Source organism: Puma concolor, chromosome D1 (genome assembly GCF_028749965.1).
Source record: "Puma concolor isolate L17-30 chromosome D1, mPumCon1.1.hap2, whole genome shotgun sequence".
Lineage (NCBI taxonomy): Eukaryota > Metazoa > Chordata > Mammalia > Carnivora > Felidae > Puma > Puma concolor.
The window spans coordinates 43,060,018-43,080,820 of NC_141676.1; the positions used below are offsets into that span (position 1 = coordinate 43,060,018).

General features: G+C 34.8%; 1 protein-coding gene across 26 annotated transcripts in view; it reads left to right on the plus strand.

Moving 5' to 3' along the window:
* The window catches only part of SOX6 (SRY-box transcription factor 6), a 717,975-nt gene that overhangs the window by 117,162 nt on the left and 580,010 nt on the right, over positions 1–20,803 (plus strand). The window lies entirely within an intron of this gene.

Sequence of the window (20,803 nt, forward strand, 5' to 3'; positions counted from 1 at the left end):
ATTTTATTTTATTTTATTTTATTTTATTTTATTTTATTCTATTCTATTCTATTTTATTCTATTTTGTTTTATTTTATTTTATTTTTTTCCAGTAGTGTTAGCATATGGTGTTGCATTAGTTTCAGGTGTACAATATAGTGATTCAACAATTCCATACATCACTCAGTGCTCATCACAAGTACATTCCTCAATCCTCATCACCTGTTTCACTCACCCACCTCCCCTCTGGTAACAATTAGTTTGTTCTCTATAGTTAAGAGTCTGTTTCTTGGTTTCTCTCTCTCTCTCTCTCTCTCTCTCTCTCTCTTTTCCTTTGCTTGTTTTATTTCTTAAATTCCACATGTGAGTGGAATCATGTGGTGTTTGTCCTTCTCTGACGATTTCACTTAGCAATATATTTGAAATGAATTTTGATTATATAAAAATACTTTCAGCTTTTAAAAGTTATTGTTTTGTTTTTATTTTTGGTATAACTAAACACAGTGGTAACAAATCAAGAGAAGCAACAGGCCAAATGTTATGGTATCAAGTGAAACAAATGTTATGATATCTTCTCTGAGGAGTCTAAAATTTTATATTCCAGAAATATTGCAGTGGATTAAATATTTTTCTTTTTAAAAAGTTAAAGTTTTATTTTTTCTCCTTCAATATTTTTTATATTCTTTTTTTAAAATTTAAATTCAAGTTAGTTAATATACAGTGTAGTATTGGTTTTAGGAGTAGACCCCAGTGATTCATCACTTACATATAACACCCAGTGCTCATCCCAGTAAGTGCCATCCTTAATGTCCATCACCCATTTAGCCCATCCCCCAACCCACCCTCTCTATCAACCCTCAGTTCTTCATAGTTAAGAGTCTCTTATGGTATTCAAGTTAGTTAACAAACAGCGTAGTCTTGGCTTCAGGAGTAGAACCCAGTGATTCATCGCTTAGATATAGAACCCAGTGCTCATCCCAAAAAGTACCTTCCTTAATACCCATCACCCATTTAACCCATCTTCCCACCCATCTCCCCTCCAGCAACCCTCAGTTTCTTGTCTGTATTTGAGTCTTTTATGGTTTTACCTCCATGTTTTTATCTTTTCTTTCCCTTCCCCTATGTTCGTTCATCTGTTTTATTTCTTTAATTCTATATATGAGTGAAATCATATGATACTTGTCTTTCTCTGACTTATAAAAAGTTATAGTTTTAAATTGCAATATTTGGTAGGAAAAAACATAATACTGGGATAGATGTTTACTCATTTGAAAGCATAATCATATACAAATGTTTATATTATCAATATTGTTTCCATCTTTTCACTTCTGTCAAGTACAGCATCCTAATTAAAAATGCTTTGAGTTGCCATCCTACAATTTGGATTCATGTTAGTTTAGTAATGTCATTATCTGAAAGCAACATAGGTGTATACGAAAATTTCTAGTATACTTATTAACTGAATTACTGAGGGACTATGAGGAATTTTAGTCTTTTTTCATATAATGATGAAGGAAGATATGAGTACTTTAATCTGAACTCTTTTGAAAAGCTTAAAATCGGTTTTACCACACTTTATACAAAACAATTGATGAGCTCTAGTGTTCCCAAGAAAGCTGTTTATAGGTATAGTCAGCCCTTCATAAACAGCTGCTAAATGAATGTTAAAAAAGGGGCTGCTTATTTATTTTTGAAAATTTTGTGCATTTAAATTAAAAGCTACTGGAAAATACATTTTGGAGAATTTGTTGTGGAATATGTCATGAGAGATAGCTGCCTTTTCAAATAAAGTTACTCTTCCATTACAAAGGCCCTAAGCAATCAGAAATCTCTATTAAATTCATCTGTATTATTTTAAGTTTAAATATGTGATACATGATTTTTCAAAGCAGCAAATAATTTTTAGGTGCTGACTATGTGCCAGGACTCATAGGGGTAGAAAATAATTAGTGTGCATCTCTGAGTCCAAAGAACTTAATAGCTGTTAAGGCAATACAAGAGAACATAGGATTGCTAGAATATGTGGTAAGACTGTCTCTTCAGACATGAGAAAGAATAAAATCAGCTATAGGAAATCAGGGTAGGCTTCAGTAAGTAAACTTTTGAATTAAACCTTAAAAGCACTACAAGACTTAGATTGGCGTTGCAGAAGGGTGGATATCTCAGAGTAGGTGAGTTTGCCTTTGTCTTTGCTATGTTTGCAAATGTATATTATTTGTGTACTTTTTTTTGAGCTTATATTAATTAAACTTACTAAAGAAAATGCATCTAGAAAAATTTCCCCGATAAAGTCCAGAAGCTTTATATTCTGCATAGAATATCTTTTTAACTAATAAAATAGTGTTGCTTCTCTTTTAATGAATAGCAGCAAAAATGACTTGAGAGTTCCACCAGTAAATAGGTCATGTAATTGAGGTAAATCCTCAAAATCTAGTTTTCAATGTTATTTGGTAAGTGAAAGGTAAGGGAAGATCTTCAAAGGCTGAAAGGTGACAGAGAAGAGAGTTTGTTTTTTGATTTTTGTTTTTTTTTTTTTAAACTCTTTGTCTTTCCTGCAAATGTAACACATTTCATATATTGTGTTAAGTCTGTTTCAAATCTATGCATAAAGAGAATCTCATATTATGTAGTTCTTGGCAAATATTTACAGTTCTTTGGACTAGAGACTATTACTATTCAATACCCTAATATATATTATTATAGCATTATAAATATATATCTGATAAATTCCAAGATATCCAAAAGTTTTAACAGTTTATTTTAAAAACATTTAAAAAATTGAAATTACTGAAGTGTCATTTAAGAGCTCAACATTAACTTCAGTTTTAGTTATTTTTATTTAATTAGCTTCAATTTCTTGTTACCTAAAGCAAAGAAAACATTTAAACCAAAGACTACTCTGCAGATCACACAGTGTAAGAGAAACAAGATCATTTTAAGTAAATAGTCTCATTTATGCCAGATCGTATTTACATTGCTATATCCAAGAAACAAAATTTATCATTTATTTATTTTTGTCTGATTTTTGTGGGAATATTCAGTTAAAGGGATGATCCTATTATAATTTTTGATAATTCTTACATTTAAAATAATTTCTCCTAACACATAATTAGATAAATATTTAAAAAATAATTTTTTGGTGAATATTTGGATTCCTTTGCCTTTTAAATGGGTAGCAGTGTATAAAGTGAATTTTGAGGGGAGCCCTCTTATACTGTTGGTGGGAATGTAAACTGGTGCAGCCACTCTCAAAACAGTATGGAGTTTCTTCAAAAAGTTAAAAATAGAACTACCTTACCACCCAACAATTGCACTACTAGGTACTTACCCAAAGGATATGAAAATACTGATTTGAAAGGGCACATGCACCCTGATGTTTATAGCAGTATTATCAACAATAGCTAAATTACAGAAAGTGCCCAAATGTCTATCGACTGAAGAATGGCTAAAGAAGATGTGGGGTACACACACACACACACACACACACACACACACACTCTCTCTCTCTCTCTCTCTCTCTCTCTCTCTCTCTCTCTCCCCATGGTGGAATATTACTCAGCCATCAAAAAGAATGGAATCTTGCCATTTGCAATGACGTGGATGGAGCTAGAGTGTATTATGCTAAGTGAAATAAGTCAGAGAAAAACAAATACCATATGATTTCACTCATCTGTGGGACTTAAGAAACAGAACAGATGAACATGGGGGAAGGGAAAAAAAAAGAAAGAGAGGGAAGCAAACCACAAGAGACTCTTTTTTTAAAATTTTATTTTTTTTTTTTTGAAATTTACATCCAAATTAATAGTGAAACAATGATTTCAGGAGATTTCTTAATGCCCCTTACCAATTTAGCCCATCCCCCCTCCCACAACCTCTCCAGCAACCCTCAGTTTGTTCTCCATATTTATGAGTTTCTTCTGCTTTGTTCCCCTCCATGTTTTTATATTATTTTTGTTTCCCTTCCCTTAACTTTCATCTGTTTTGTTAAGAGACTCTTAACTATAGAGAACTGAGGGTTGATAGAGAGAGGTGGGCGGGGGATGGGCTAAATAGGTGATGGGTATTAAGAAGGGCATTTGTTGTGATGAGCACTGGGTGCTATATGTAAGTGATGAATCACTAAATTCTACACCTGAAACAATTTTACCATATATGTTAACTAACTAGAATTTAAATAAAAACTGGGAATAAAAAAAAAGTGAATTCTGACAATTTTACTATACTACCATTTTGTTTTGTTTAATTTTGAGGTACACTTGAACTTTCAAAAAAGTGCTAAGATAACATTTATTTATTTAAAAATTAAAATGATTGAAATTAATTTTAATTTCAGAATTTTTTTTGAGAATTTCACAAGAGTTTGATAATTGGAGCCACAAACATATATCTAGGTTTGGGGTTTATTGGTATACCAAATCCCAACTCAATATGCAGAAGATAACTTGGTAATGTCCTTCAACCTGTATGATGCTTACATACATACAAGTCTATGCTGCACTTGTTAATTTGTTTCTTCTTTCATTCACTTAACAGTTTATTGAGCATGCACATTGAACCAGGCACCAAGGATATAAAGGTGAAAAATAAATGGCTACTGCCCTGGATAAACTCATAACTGGGGGATGGCAGAGGGAATATTGAGAATGAAGGAAAGCAGGGATAAAAGATACGTTGGAAGCATCAGAAATATTTTCAGGGGCACCTGGGTGGTCAGTTAAACATCTGACTTTTGATTTTGGCTCAGGTGATGATCTCATTGTTTGTGAAATCGAGCCCATTGTCAGGCTCTTTTTTGACAGCCTGGAGCCTTCTTGGGATTCTCTCTCTCCCTCTCTCTCTGCTTCTCTCTCTCAAAATAAATAACTAAACATTAAAAAAAGAAAGAAAAAAGTATTTTCAGATTCTATACTGTGATGGCTTTTTAATGGAATAATGGATAGAGGACTGTGGGATCCCTTCAGAGGGAATATTAATTTTGACTTGAGTGAAGCGTCCTCAGCTACTATTTTTTAAATGCTACAATTTGAATTTTTCATTATTCACCTCATTGCCTTAGGGTCAGGTCAATATATACTTATTTTCACATTTTAAAAATTATCGATATAGAATTTACATAACACAAGGTTATCCATTTTAAAGTGAATAGTTAGTGGCGTTGGGTACATTTACAATGTTGTGCAACTACCACATATGTCTAGTTCCAAAACATTTTCATCGACCCAAAATGAAACTCGATACCTATTAAACAGTTATTCCCCATTTCTCTTTTCCCAGCACCTGGCAACCACAAATCTTTCTGTCTATATGAGTTTAACTTTTCTTAATATTTCGTATAAATGGAAACATACAATATGTAGCCTTTTGTGATTGGCTTTTTTTCTCTTAGCATAATATTTTCTAGGCTCATCTATGTTGTCACATTATCAGTACTTGATTTTTTTTTATGACTGAATAATATGTCATTATGTATATATCACAATTTGTTTATCCATTTATCCGTTTGTGGACATTTGTTGTTTCTATCTTTTGACTATTTTAAATATTGCTGCTATGAATATATGTGTACAAATATTTGAATACCTGTTTTCAATTTTTTCTGATATATACCTAGGAATGGAATTGTTGGGTCATATGTAGTTCCATGTTATGTTTTCAGAAACTGCCATACTATTTTCCACAGTAGCTGCATTATTTTACACCCTCACTAACAATGTATGAAGGTTCCAATTTCCCTACATTCTTGCCAGCACTTGTTATTTTCCACTTTTTTCCTTATAGCCATCCCAGTGGGTATGTCAGATATTACATTGATGCCTATTTCTTGAAGTCAGAACTAAGGATTTCTGAAAACTTTAGGGAAGTGATGGGTTTTTTTGAGCTCCCAATTGGTTGAGATATAATAGGCTTGCCTGACTTAATCTATTTCTTCATCCTAGCAGGAATTAAACTGAGCTTCCTAGAGATACATTTAGGCTGATCAAACTTCAATAGTGTTGCTCATTCCCCAGAATCTGTTATCATCAGGGCAGAATCCTAACTTCTATGGGACATGTGACAGTTAGTATTTTAAAGGCTGGTGACAATATTTTTGGATTCTCACAGGGCTTACTTTGAAGGTGACTCTAAAGAGGTGTTGCTCATATTTCAGAAGACTCTTGAAGACTTCTGATGTAGCCCTTTAGGTAGCTATTAGTAAACTAAAGAGCTGTTGCCTTAAATTGGAAGTTCTAAACTTTTTGGTCTCAGGACCTCTTTGCACTTTAAAAAATTACTTAGGACCCCAAAAGCTTTTGTTTATGTGGGCTATTTCAATTGAAATTTACTGCATTGGAATTTTTTTCTGTTAATTATTTTGTTTACTTTAAAATTACTTTTGTCCATTGAGAAGAGAATGGATTACCCTGGGTACTTTTTCAATGGGTTCTTCTTAAAAAGATAAGAATTTTTGCATCTATATTCATGAGGGTTATTGGTCTGAAACTTTCTCATTTGGTACTTTTTTGTTTTGTCTGGTTTTGGTATCAAGTAATAATACTAGTTTTATAAAATGAACTGGATAGTATTCATCCCTCTTCCATTTTTCTGGAAGAGATTGTGTAGAATTGGTGTTAATTCTTCTTTAAACATTTGGTAGATATTTGGGCCTGGAGATTTCTGGTTTTGGGTATACTTAAACTTGTGAATTCAATTTCCTTAATAGTTATAAGGCTATTCAAAACATTTATTTAATATTGGGTGAGGTGTTAGTAGTTTGTGTTTTTCAAGGAAGTCCATTTCATCTAAGTTGTTAAGTTTATGTGTGTAGAATTATTAATAGTTTTCACTTATAAGTCATTTTAAGTCTGCAGGGTCTGTAGAGGTACCTCATTTCATTCCTGATATTGTTAATTTGTGTCTTTTTCTTTGTCAGTCTTGGTAGAGGCTTGTTAATTTCCATTAATCATTTCAAAGAGCAATTCTTTGTTTTATTGATTTTTCCCCTTAGTATTCCTATTTTTAATTTGATTGGTTTCTACTCTTTATTGTTTCCTTTTTTCTGCTTCCTTTTGGTTTATTTTGCTCTTTTCTTCTAGGTTCTTGAGGTAGGTGTTTAGGTTACTGATTTAGCTTTTTTCTTTTGTATGCATTTAGTGCTATAAATTTCCCTGTGAGCATTGCATTAGCTATGCCCCCTAAATTTTGATATATTTTAATTTTTGTTTAGTTTAATCTATTTTTAAATTTCCTTTTACTATTTCCTTTTCCTTTTACTATTTTCCTTTTACTATTTCCTTTTTGACCTATGGATTATTTAGAAGTGTGTTGCTTAGTTTCCAAGCATTTGGAGGTTGTCCTGTTATCTTTTTTTTTTTTTTTTTTTTATTCAAGTAGGCTCCACGCTCAGTGTAGAGTCCAACATGGGGCTTGAACTCATGACCCTGAGATCAAGACCTGAGCTGAGATCAAGAGTTAGACACTTAAACGACTGAGCCACCCAGGCACCCCTGTCCTGTTATCTTTCTGTTGTTGATTTCAAGTTTGATTCCACTGTAGTCAGAGGATGCACTGTGTATGATTTCAGTTCTTTTAAATTTGTTAAGATTTGTTATATGGCCCAGTTGATGGTCTATTTTCGTATGTGTTCTGTGGGCACTTGAAAAGGATGTGGATTCTGCCATTGGGTGGAGTGTTCTATAAATATCAGATTTTGTTGATCTTGTTGTTGAGTTCTACATCCTTTGTATTTTTCTGTCCAGTTCTATTAATTGCTGACTAGTAGTATAGTCATTTTACCAGTTTGCGTATAGTATGGAATGTTATAACTTTTATTTTCCATTATTCTTCCCCATTTATTATTGTCTTAAATATTTCTTCTACGTACATTTAGAACCACATCAGGCAGTGGGTGTGCTTCAACCATCAATCATAATTTAGACAACTTGAGATGAAAAGAAAAGCCTATTTTATTTACCCATGTTACCATATTTTGCTTACCTTGTTCTTTCTTCTTGATGTTTCAACATACCTTTTTTGGTTGTTTTTTCCTCTCTGTTTAGAGAACTTTTTTTATTCATTATTTTAGGGTGGGAGGATTTTGCTAGTAATACACTTTCTTAATTTTCTTTCATTTGAGAATGTTTAGGTTTCCCCTTCCTGAAGGATATTTTCACCAAGTGTAGGATTTTGGGTCTAAAATTCCTTTCTTTCAGCACTTAAAAAATATTGTGCCACTTCCTCCTGGCCTCTGTGTTTCTGATGAGAAATCCATTGTCATTTGGGTTATTTTTCTTCCAGAGGTAAGGTGTCATTTTTTTCTGGATGTTTTCAAATATTTTTCATTATTTTTAGTGTTTGGAAGTTTAATGATCTTCATATGGATTTTTTTTGAAGGGGGTTATGCAATTTGAGGTTCACTTAGCTTCTTGAGCCTGTGGGTTTATGATCTCTCTGGGTAGGATTTGGATGTTTTCAGCCATTATTTCTTTGAGTACTTTTTAGCCCCACTTTTCTTTCTCCTCTCTTATAGGACTCTGATGACACAAATATCAGATCTTTTGCCATTGTTGCAAAGGTTCTTGACACTCTATTCATTTATTTAGTCTATTTTCTCTGTTATTTAGATTTGATAATTTCTATTGTTCTATTTTCCAATTCCTTGATTCAGTCCCTACCATTCTGCAATTGAGTCCCTCTATTGAGCTTTTAATTTCAGTTATTATAGTTTTCAGTTCTAAATTTTCCATTTGTCTTTTTTCCTACTTATTTGTTGAGAATTTATATTTTTTCACTGTTTCAGGTGGGTTCACAATTGCTCATTTAAGCACTATAAATTTTTCATGGCTCCTTCAAAATGTCAGATGAGGCTAACATCTTGGTGTTGGCATTTATTGATTGGTCTTTTTCATTTAGATCTTTTTTCATTTAGATCTTTTTTCATTTAATTTGAGATATTCCTGGTATGGTATGATAGTGATTTTTTGCTTGAAATCTGTTCATCTTGTATTGTATTATGGACTGTTTCTTATGTAAACCTTCTGTTTTAGCTGGTTTTCTTTGACACTGTTCCAGTGGGGGGAAAGGTGGCAGCTACTTTGTTACTGCCAAGTGGATGTAGAAGTCCGGGTCCCACCCACCCCCCCGGGTTGGGCCTCCTTGTTATTGCTGGATGAGGAGTTGAAGCTCTCCATGTGGTCTTCATTGACATCACAGTGGAGGTGGCCTTGTTACTGAGGGGCCATAGTGGAAGTTTTGAGTCTTTTTTTTTTTTTTTTTTTTTAATTTTTTTTTCAACGTTTTTATTTATTTTTGGGACAGAGAGAGACAGAGCATGAACGGGGGAGGGGCAGAGAGAGAGGGAGACACAGAATCAGAAACAGGCTCCAGGCTCCGAGCCATCAGCCCAGAGACTGACGCGGGGCTCGAACTCACGGACCGCGAGATCGTGACCTGGCTGAAGCCGGACGCTTAACCGACTGCGCCACCCAGGCGCCCCAAAGTTTTGATTCTTTACTAGACTTCCTTTGATATGATCCCAGAGGGAAGGACAAGAGCACCTCTTCCTGCCTGGTGAGAATGGAAGTCCAAACTCCTTACATGTTCTCTCGGACACTGCACAAGGGGTAAAAGAGTGGACAGGGACTTATTACTGGCTGGTGGCAGTGAGAATCTCAGATCCCTACCTTGCCTTCTTTGACACCTCCCTGGGGGGAGGGGGAGTATTGGGTACCTCATTACAGCCATGAGAGAGTGGAATTCTAGGCTCCTCACTTGGCTTTTGTTTAAATAGGTCAGAGTAGAGCCAAAGTTTTTTCTGTGGCATTTATTTGAGTCAGGGCAGTTATTATCAAAAACCTTTCTGTCCTGCTAAAAGCTGCCCTTCCCTAGCTCTTTGGCTAGAGTGAGAAGGCTCTTCTTGGGGATGATGATGATGATGATGATGATGATGATGATGATGATGATTTTGTTGATATTTCTAGGTTACTGGCTCCTTTAGCTTTGAGTCTGGGAGTATGAGGCAAAAAGAAAATCCAGAGAATTCACCACAGTGTCATTCTCAGGTCCTGAGGATCTAGCAAGTTTCCTTTTTTTTTTTTTTTCATCTTTTAAAGTCTTGTAACGTTGGGGCATCCGACTTCAGCTTGGGTCATGATCTTATGGTGAGTTCAAGCCCCTCATCGGGCTCTGTGCTGATGGCCCAGAGCCTGGATCCTGCTTCACATTCTGTCTCTCCCTCTCTCTCTGCTCTACCCCTGCGTGTGCTCTCTCTCTCTCTCTCTCTCTCTCAAAAATGAGTAAATGTTAAAAAAAATTTAAAGTCTTATAATATTTATTTTATATACAATGTCCAGAGTTTTTAATTGTACTTAGAGGGAGGAATAGAGAAAAATACTTTTACTCCATCTTCCCAGAAATGGAAGTCTTCATATTAGAAATTTTATTTTTTTACTTTTTTTAAAAGTCTTTAAAAAATATTTATTTTTGAGAAAGAGAGAGAGAGAGAGAGAGTGAGTGAGCACACAAGTGGGGGAGGGGCAGAGACACACACACACACACACACACACACACACACACAGAATCCGAAGCAGGCTCCAGCCTCCAGGCTCCAGGCTCCAAGATGTCAGCACAGAGCCAGACATGGGGCCAGATGCAGGACTCAAACCCACAAACTGTGATATCATGACCTTAACCAAAATCGGACGGTTAACTGACTGAGCCACCCAGGTGTCCCCATATTAGAAATTTTAAAACACAGCAATCCAGAAGGACATATTTCATTAGCTCTTAGAGGAATGACATCATTATATAGTGTTTGGAAAACTGTATTGTACTGCAAAATAATGTGAAAAGGGAAAATAACATATTGTCCTTATCATGAAAATAATTTTGAGCTTCTAGACCTCTGAAAGTATCTAGGGGACTCTCAGAGATCTCATGACCATTTTTTGAGAATTGCTGCTCTAAACTGTAGTCTATTGAGGGACCTAGAAATAATAATGTTGATGGTGCCAATTTTAAAGCAATCTGTATTAAATACCTATTGTTCTAGTCAGGCACTGATCTAAGTGCTGGGGATATAGCAGTGTAGGAGATGGACAGAGTTCCTGCCCTCATGAGCTTTGAGTTCTAGTCAGTTGATCTGGTAACTGAATGATGTCATGAGTTTTCTATTTGCCTAAGCTAAGTCCTTATGTTCATATCTCAGGATTTGTCAGGGCGTGTGTGAGGCTGTTTATTTACAGCAGGTGAAGGAGTACCACTGCAGTTGTTGACAGAAGTTCAGACTGCTGGGCAGACTGCGGTTCCCAAAGCGAGTGGAGAGCAATGCTTAGCAATGCTTGATTTTGGTATTTTTAAGACACCTGTGTTTCTTTTCTTCCTTTCCTTCCTTTCTCCCTCCCTGCTTCCTTCCCTACTTCCTTGTCTCTTTCCCTTATTCACACCCCTTATTCCTTCTTTCCACTTTGATTTGTAGATAGACTATTTCCTTTGATCACCTCTGTAATCTTACCACTCCCTCAGCCTGGCAAAATTATAGCCTCATGCTTTTTTATTTTTTTTATATATATATACACACACACACACACACACACACACACATTAAAATTTATGTTTAAAATATTTGTTTATATTTATATATTAAATATATATTAAATTAGATTTTTGTATGATAATATAAAAATGTATATAAAATGTATCTAATACATTATACATGTATGCATTATATATATACATATTATTCTTTTATTCTTATTATATATATTTCACATACTTATATGTAATAATACAAATATATAATTTAATATATATTAAATTAGATAAATGTATATATTAAATATATTTATTTAAAATATATATCTTTATACATTAAATATACATTAAATTAGGTATTTGTATTATATTATATATAAGTATATATTTAAATGCTTAAAATATATATAATAAGAATAAAAGAATAATATCTATCTATATACATTATTTACATATATATACACACACATATGTAAAATAAGCACCTGCTGTTTCAGTCACATTGCTGGGTACTAGCAATAACACTGGCCATTACATCTGAAACCCTCTGATCTTAGAGTAAGAGTTGGAATATTTTAGTGTCATGGCTTGAGGAGATCACCCTGAGGCATGTACTATCGAGCTTGCATGTCCCTAACCATTCTAGTTTCCAATTTTAACTGGGTTTAACAGTTTTTTGTGTGAAACACCACAACATTTATGGATGGCTTTGAAAACTTCCCTATCCTGTCTCCCACCCTTAGCATCTAAGTCATAGAAACTAGGCTTGATTTGCATTTTCTTGGGCCATTGCTTTTTTTTTTTTTTTTGGCGGGGGGGGGGGTATTTCTTTCAAGAACAGTCTGATATAAGGCATCAAAATATGCTAACTATGGGGGTAGTCTGAAAGTCTTTTTTTTTTCCTTTGCAAGAAAAAGGCAAAATAGGGGAACCTGGGTGGCTCATTTGGTTAAGTGTCTGAATTTGGCTCAGGTCATGATCTCATGGTTCATGGGTTTGAGCCTTGCTTTGGGCTCTGTGCTGACAGCTTGGAACCTGGAGCCTGCTTCAGATTCTGTGTCTCCCTCTCTCTCTGGTTCTCCCCTGCTCATGCATGCATTCTGTCTCTCTCTCTCAAAAATAAATAAACATTAAAAAAATTTAAAAAAAGAAAAGGCAAAATAAAACAAACCCAAATTTCAAATTTTTACTCCAATTAAAATAAGCTTATTGGAAATGCATTTAATGGTGCACTGATAGCCTAGGAAAATGAGGAGCTCAAAAGTAAATATTGCCAGCACTCCTTAGACTCTAAGTAATAGCAACAAATACTGGAAGTTACAGTTTAGGAAAGATGATTAATATGATACAATTAGTAAGACACAAAAGGCAGTACCAAGTAACTTGAGAGGCAGGGTTAAAGTGATTCTATTTATTTTAAAGGCAGAAAGCTACATTTTTGTGTTTTGATTTCCCTTTTAAGACACCTGTGTCCCACTTGTTACAATCACAAATTCCAACTGTGAATAATGGAAATCATTGAATGAGTGTAAATGATGTATTGACTGCTCTTTTTAGTCTATAACACACCTTCCTTGTTGGCACCAAACAGCAATGAATGAGGCATTTTATTAAAACTGAGGCTTGTGGTTCTAATCAAAGGTCACTAGTTGGTTCTCACTTTTCAGTTTCAGATTTGTCTATGTTTGATCAGGGGCAGCAATGAAATTATTATAACAAAGACTTTGTACTAGACTGTATCTGTCTGTTGAAACTTGAAAGTCTTTGGAACCATGATGTTGACAGCATGTGAACACTGCAGGAATGTGCAAGCTGTATAATGTCTTACAGAAACTTTTAAGTATCCTCTTCCTTTTGTGTTGTTCGAGAGAATTTCAGATACTATTAAGGTACTAGTAAAAAGGTGTTGCATTGATTAAAGAAGATTTTCTTTTTCTAGCAAATATGCATTAAGACAGTCTTCCTATTACTTTTTCTGCTCAGTCCCTGCTTTATACAGCAAGTTCATTAACATGTAGATATGCGGTGATTGAAGTCAGACTGCTTTTTACAGTGGGGTTGTCTTGATATAATGAGCTCCTCTTTAATGTTCAAAAAATTGTTGTTACTTTCTAAAAGGAGTTGTTTGTGAATTTCATTAAATTTAATCTCCTCTTCAAACAATTTCAGCATTGTTCAGTTTACTACAATTAAAATTCTTTCTGATGCTAAAAAATCACTTTTTACAGATGTATCACAAATGTAAGCACTGTGAGAGGGCCTTTGTTTTTTACTTTGAAAGAAAAGCTGCTATTTAGCTGAAAATTCTCATTTTTTTAAAATTGGTGCTCCATATGGAAAATCAGAGAAGGGTACTCTTACTGTATTGCTAAACAGTCTAGTTTGCTCATGAGGGTTAGGTTTCACAACTAGTTCATTCAATCTCTGGACTAAAGCATTGGTCTAATCATAGTTGAAAAACAAGGGCCTTAACCTTGCCTTCTCAGTTTACTAGTGTACAACCCCTTCATCTTTAGAATGTTAGAAGTATTGAGAAAGAACAGATATAGTGAAGTTAGGTTTCTGCTTTGGACAGAAGTTTTCAAAGTGGTATATGAGAAACCTGACTAAATTCTCAGTTGCAGAGCAGTGATTGTAGTTCATAGTGAATAGCTTCATTCTTTGTAAATTATCCTTTCCATTTAAGCAAGCGTAATTTCCCCCTAGTCTATGTAGGACTTGAATGGTATGAGAGCAATCCATGGCATTTCTTGAAGATTGGGCACAGAAAGAGGTAGAATGTCTTTTGGAGAGTATTTAGCAGGTGGAAGACTTAAAAATTCACAGGTGTCACAAGGAAATTTTCTTTTCTTTTCTTTCTAAGGTTTTATTTATTTGAGAGGGAGAGAGAATGAACTGGGGAGGGACTGAAAGACAGGGAGTCAGCGGATCTGAAGTGGACTCTGCTGACAGCAGAGAGCCTGATGCAGGGCTCAAATTCACTGAGATCATGACCTGAGTCAAAGTTGGATGCTTAACCGACAGCCATCCACGTGCCCCAAGCAAGGAAATTTTCCAGGTGAACCAAGGAAAGCTGGCTTGTGAAGACAGGAGGTTGGAAAGTTGACAAAAATTATTTGATATTTTAAAGTTTTAGCCAACCTGCAGAGTTTTTAGAGTTATATGAGTCTACTATGACCAGTGCTCAAGAAAATGTCTTCTTTGAGGATGCTTCTTCCTGCTTTAGTTTCAGAGGCCATTTATATAATGCCAAAGCATCTAGTCAGGTTAGGAATACACTCAGATTCTTGTTAGTTGGCATTGTTTAGGAAAAATATTTTAGGTGTTTGGCTAATTTTTGAAATTGTGTTTTGACTTCTTAAGGACAGAGCCAACTTCTGTAAGTGGCAGAGGTCTTTAGTAGACTGAACTAATGAAATCATTAAGTGGGCCTTTATAAATCATTATGATGTAGCTACGTAACAAGAAGGCCTAATCAGATATCTTTATCACCCAGAGTGTAAGATGACACTATCATCTGAAAAAGACTTAATTCTTGTGCTGTATAAGATATGAAATACTTCTATAGCCTTGTAGGAAAAAATGATGATAGAAATATTACTGATACTTATAATAGTAAATGATAATATAATATTGTCAATATTATCACTTATAATAATTATTTTTTAAAGTTTATTTGAGAGAGAGAATGTGCGCATGCATGCACAAACACACAGGAGAAGGACAGAGAGAGATTGCAGAGAGACGCAGAGACAGAGGGATGAGAGAGAAACCCAAGACAGCACAGAGTCTGGCACAAGGCTTGAACTCATGAACTGTGAGATCAAGAGTGGGTCACTTAATGGACTGAGCCACCCAAGGTACCCCTAACTTCTAATTATAAAGGCAATATTTTCAGGTGAGAAATAATGATATTTGAAGTAGATACATGAGAGACATATATGAACAAAGGGTAATTTTGGAATGGTGAATGAGTCATGGAACTTTATGTTTAGATTTACTCTCATATCGCGATTGCCAGCTTTTTTTTTTTTTTTAATTTTTTTTTTCAACGTTTTTATTTATTTTTGGGACAGAGAGAGACAGAGCATGAACGGGGGAGGGGCAGAGAGAGAGGGAGACACAGAATCGGAAACAGGCTCCAGGCTCTGAGCCATCAGCCCAGAGCCCGACGCGGGGCTCGAACCCACGGACCGCGAGATCGTGACCTGGCTGAAGTCGGACGCTTAACCGACTGCGCCACCCAGGCGCCCCGAGATTGCCAGCTTTATATTAGTTGAATCAGAAGAAGCTTCATGATAGAAAGGAAAGTTGGTAAGCTGGATCTAGCTAGGGGGAACATTCCATGGGTAGTGTATAGTCCAGAAGAAATTTAGATGAGGGAATGCATTAACTGGATATATTAAGTGTAGAGTAAATTTTCCAGAAGGGAGTTTACGGTAAGAGGTAGAGAGAAGAAAAGGTACTGAGGGACAAATTAGAGAAGAGTGAAGGCTTAAGAAATTTGTCAAATGCATTGCAGATTCCATTTGGAAAATTTCCTAACCTTACTTTGCCCATCTTTTTTTTTTTTTTTAATTTTTTTTTCAACGTTTATTTATTTTTGGGACAGAGAGAGACAGAGCATGAACGGGCGAGGGGCAGAGAGAGAGGGAGACACAGAATCGGAAACAGGCTCCAGGCTCTGAGCCATCAGCCCAGAGCCCGACGCGGGGCTCGAACTCACAGACCGCGAGATCGTGACCTGGCTGAAGTCGGACGCTTAACCGACTGCGCCACCCAGGCGCCCCGACTTTGCCCATCTTAATACACACACACACACACACACACACACACACACACACACACACACATATGAGACTTTGACATTTTTGGTAACATTCTCTAGTATTTAAGGGAAGTTAGGATGGGGAGAGAAAATTTTATGAAAAATCATAGTTATATTTACTGCTTGTTATCAGTGTATTTAGTAAGACTAAACACGTTTTGAGAATCTCATCAGAAGTTCTGGGATTTTGAAGCTTGGAGGACATTTAACTGACATTAAAAAGGGGGAAATTATGTATGGCAATCATGTTATGGTATATAAGAATAATGAGTAGTTAGAGAATAAAGTCAGAAATTCCTGGAATGAAGCTAATTAATTTGATCTCAGAAACTCATAGCTGAGGTCTGTGAATTGTGTTGTATTGTTTGTCCACAGAGTAAAAATTGTAAGCATTTTATATTTTATGAATTAATTTCTCATGCTTTTTATTATATGCAAAAGGAAATAAAATAAAGTGTAAGAACAATGATACTTAAATATTAGCAGCAATTTGAATAAAAGTAAATTTATGATCAGGATAAATAAAATGTTATTTGCTGAAAACAAAACTGTGTTACGTGGCTTGATACCAGGTACTTCAGTCTGAAATGTTAAAACATTTTAATCAACATAGAAAATGTTAGAGATGCTTATCCTGGATTAAAAACTAATTCTTTTTTTTAAAAAAAATTTTTTTTTCAACGTTTATTTATTTTTGGGACAGAGAGAGACAGAGCATGAACGGGGGAGGGGCAGAGAGAGAGGGAGACACAGAATCGGAAACAGGCTCCAGGCTCTGAGCCATCAGCCCAGAGCCTGACGCGGGGCTCGAACTCACGGACCGCGAGATCGTGACCTGGCTGAAGTCGGTCGCTTAACCGACTGCGCCACCCAGGCGCCCCAAAAACTAATTCTTTTATGGTTACTTTTGTCTGTGATTCTGTGGTTGTATTTGAACTCTACCTTTAAAGAGGATACCACAGTTAACTTTTAATTGTATTTGAATATTTGGGTCAAAAGATTTAGTTGGGAGTACTTTTATTTTAGTGGGAGGAAGTATGAAAAACGTGATGTTCTTTGAGAATAAAAGGAATTAGATCAGCATTGTAGGTAGTTTTTAGAACATCTAACTATTTGGTATATTTTTCAGCTATGGTTCTACTTACTTCAGTCAGATTTAACCGATGGCTGGAGAGTGTTGTTCATTTGGGGACATATAATTTCAGTGCTTTGATTTTTTCCCTCATTTTTAGACTATGACTGTAATGAATCTCTGATAATTATGACTGTAATATCCTCAGCTATTCTGGCTATTTGAACCTATTACTAAATTATCTGTTTCCAGTGATGATTATATATTCATTTAAGGGCCTTTTGTTAGATGCTTGATGTAGAAAATACTATAGAATATAATTAAGAGCTATGACATGCTCTTGAGTAAGTCCTCATTTTGAATTAAACATAATAAAATTTTGATTTTTTTCTTTTACATAAAAGGTATAAATATAAAAAACCTAGAAGTATTATGCCAGTTTTTCCAATCAAGATAATCAAGATCAGTTTCTTGGGAAGGAAATGTGTATGTTAAAAAGCCAATCTGGATATAGAATACCAAAACACATTATTGGTAAATATGAATTTGTTCACATTACTTACCTAGCAAGATACATGGGAGAAGGCACTTCAGTCTCTTAATATGTTCATCATATCTCCACTTTTTAAAGTGATTTAACTTTCTGGTGGATGAAATTCTTCTGGTAAAGATTTTTATATGTTTAAGACTTTATTTGTAATAATAATGATAATATATTTTATTTAAGAAAAACATATAAATGCTTAAATTACCCACCATACCTGAGTAAAAATAATTTAAAAAGAGAAATAATTATAGTTATCTTGGTAGATGATCAGCTAATTAGTGGTAATTTAGACTCAATAAATGCACACACTGCAAAATTTAATGAGTTTTCATAGCATTGTCAGCTTTTTAATGTATAAGTTAAAAAAATTCTTTCCTTTTCAGATTGTTGAATTTTTAAAATGTTATTGATAACACAGATTTTATTTGTTTGTTTATGTATTTATTTTTGGTTGTGAATTTTGCAGATTGTCCTACTGGCTACTATGTGATTGAGATTGAGATGTTTTCCATTTTTAGATATTTCCATGTAAAACATTCAAAGAAGTAATCCTGCACATCTTTTAAATGTCAGTGACCTTATCTTTTGCCAAAATCAAATGACATTCACTACTGATACTATGGAGAGAGGAATCAAAATAGATACCTAATTATAATTACTTTTTTCCCCATCATTATATCACTACGTGCAGAACAACTGATTTTTAAGAGATCGCGTAACTGCTGAATTTTGGCAGGTAGTAAGGGGTTTGTTTTTGCTTTTTGTTTTTTGATTCCTGTCCCTCCCCATTCCTGCTTTCATCACATGTAGGATTTGTTGGAACAGTTCAGGCTGACCTCTTTCTTGATTTCATTTGAATTTTAATAGTTTGTAGGAAATAGCAGAAGTGCAAAGGAAAGTTAGTATGTTTATGATTGCTTCATATTTTCAGAAATCCCTAACATTTATGGTACAGTTCAGTAGTTAAGAGACTAAGAATAGTTTTGGATAATTTTGGGGAAATGACTATAAAGGCCTGGACCAAATAGTATACAATTAGCTGCTGGAGTTACTGCTTTTGGAATAAAATCAATTGTGAGCAACATGAAGGCAGAGACTATCTTTTTAACTATTCTAACCTACTACACAGTGCTGTGCCTGGCACATAATAAATATTTAATAGTTGTTGAAAGAGCAAAGGAAGATAGAGTGGGAAGGAAGGAGGAAGGAGAAAAAAAACCTAAGGTGACTGGACAAAGTGATAAGTTCCACGTTACCCTGTTGTGGTTTTTTTGGCGGATACATTGCTCTCCCAGACCAACAACTAGCAAGGGTATCAGAGCACAATCATGCAACATTGAGAAACCTGTCTTTGCAGGGGTTTAAGCACTTTTATTTGTTGTTAGTTCACAGTGGCTCAATTCTTTTCCCTCCTGTTCATTTTTGTTGGATGATGTTGACAAGTAATGAGACTAGGGTTACTTAAGGAAACCTATTTCAAGGAAAGATTTGATGTGACTGTCATTGTATTTATTGCCTCTTCTCTTAAAACTGCAGATTCCTATGACCAATTCTCCTTTCAAATGGGCTGAGTACCACCTCCCAGTAGGGGCTACCACTTCCTATTCAGCCTTGTTGACCTCACTAAAATACTTCAAATACTCTGTGACTTCTATGTGATATTTAAGAGTTAAAGATACCCACTAGTTAGTTCATTGACAGAAAGTGTTTTATTACTCATCTTTTGGAATAGGTTCTTGATGAACTGGTGTTAGAATTTAAGACTAGTTAAGGACCTGAATAATAGAGTTCATCTTTTTATTGTTAGGTCATCAGTGAAACTCATCTATGCTGTGTTTATGTATTTGTTGTCATTTTGCTTATCGTTAACTTTATCCTGGTTCAGTTTGGAATTAGGGGCACCAATTTACATTAAATGGCCCTAGGATGAATAAGTTTTTAAAGATATGGTCTCTGGAGATGTGGCTACTGGAGTGTAACCATTTACACAGTTCGTTTTAAAGTGTTATCATTTCAAGTGTCCTCCTTTTACAGATAGTTTAGTTACTAGAAGGACAAGTTACTAGTTAAAGAAAGAAAATATTTTTGAAGATGATAAATTCCTAGGTTTAAAATTCAGATTTCAATCCTTTTTGTTGACACTATTTAATAATTGTTATTTTTATTATGAAATATAATAAAATGATCATAAAAACTATCGCCAAACATATATAGCATTACTTCTCAAATAATTTCATATCAGGGATTTTTTTATTCCTTTCTAGATAGGCATTATAAATTGCCATATTAATTTTTCTGGTTCTCCAATTGCATCACAGTTTTGTGATATTTACCAAATCAACTTATGAGTGTCAGCCCAGAGCAGTCTATAATTTTTTTATGGCACAGAGGATTTCATTTTAACCTTGTAGATCGTAATTTATAACTTTGGGTTATAACTTTGGGTGCAATATATTTGATTCAACCTTATTCATTTGACCACACCAATACTTTCATAAGTGTAAATAGATAAAACATATATTAACTCACAAAGTGAGTTATACTTTGATTGCATGTGTTTTTTGGGGGAAGGGTAGTAAATTTTGCTGATCTTCCCAAATTACGTAAATCTTACTTTTGGCCTAGAGAATTCACCTCCCACATTTAAGTGTTTTGTTTTGTTTTGTTTTGTTTTCATGATAAGTGTACTCTTTTATCCTCATTACCTATTTTACCCATTCCTCTGCCTGCCTCTTCTCTGGTAACCATCAGTTTGTTCTCTGTAGTTAAAAGTCTGTTTCTTGGTTTGTCTCTCTCTTTTTCCCCTTTGTTCATTTGTTTTGGTTCTTAAATTCCACATATGCGTGAAACTATATGGTGTTTGTCTTTT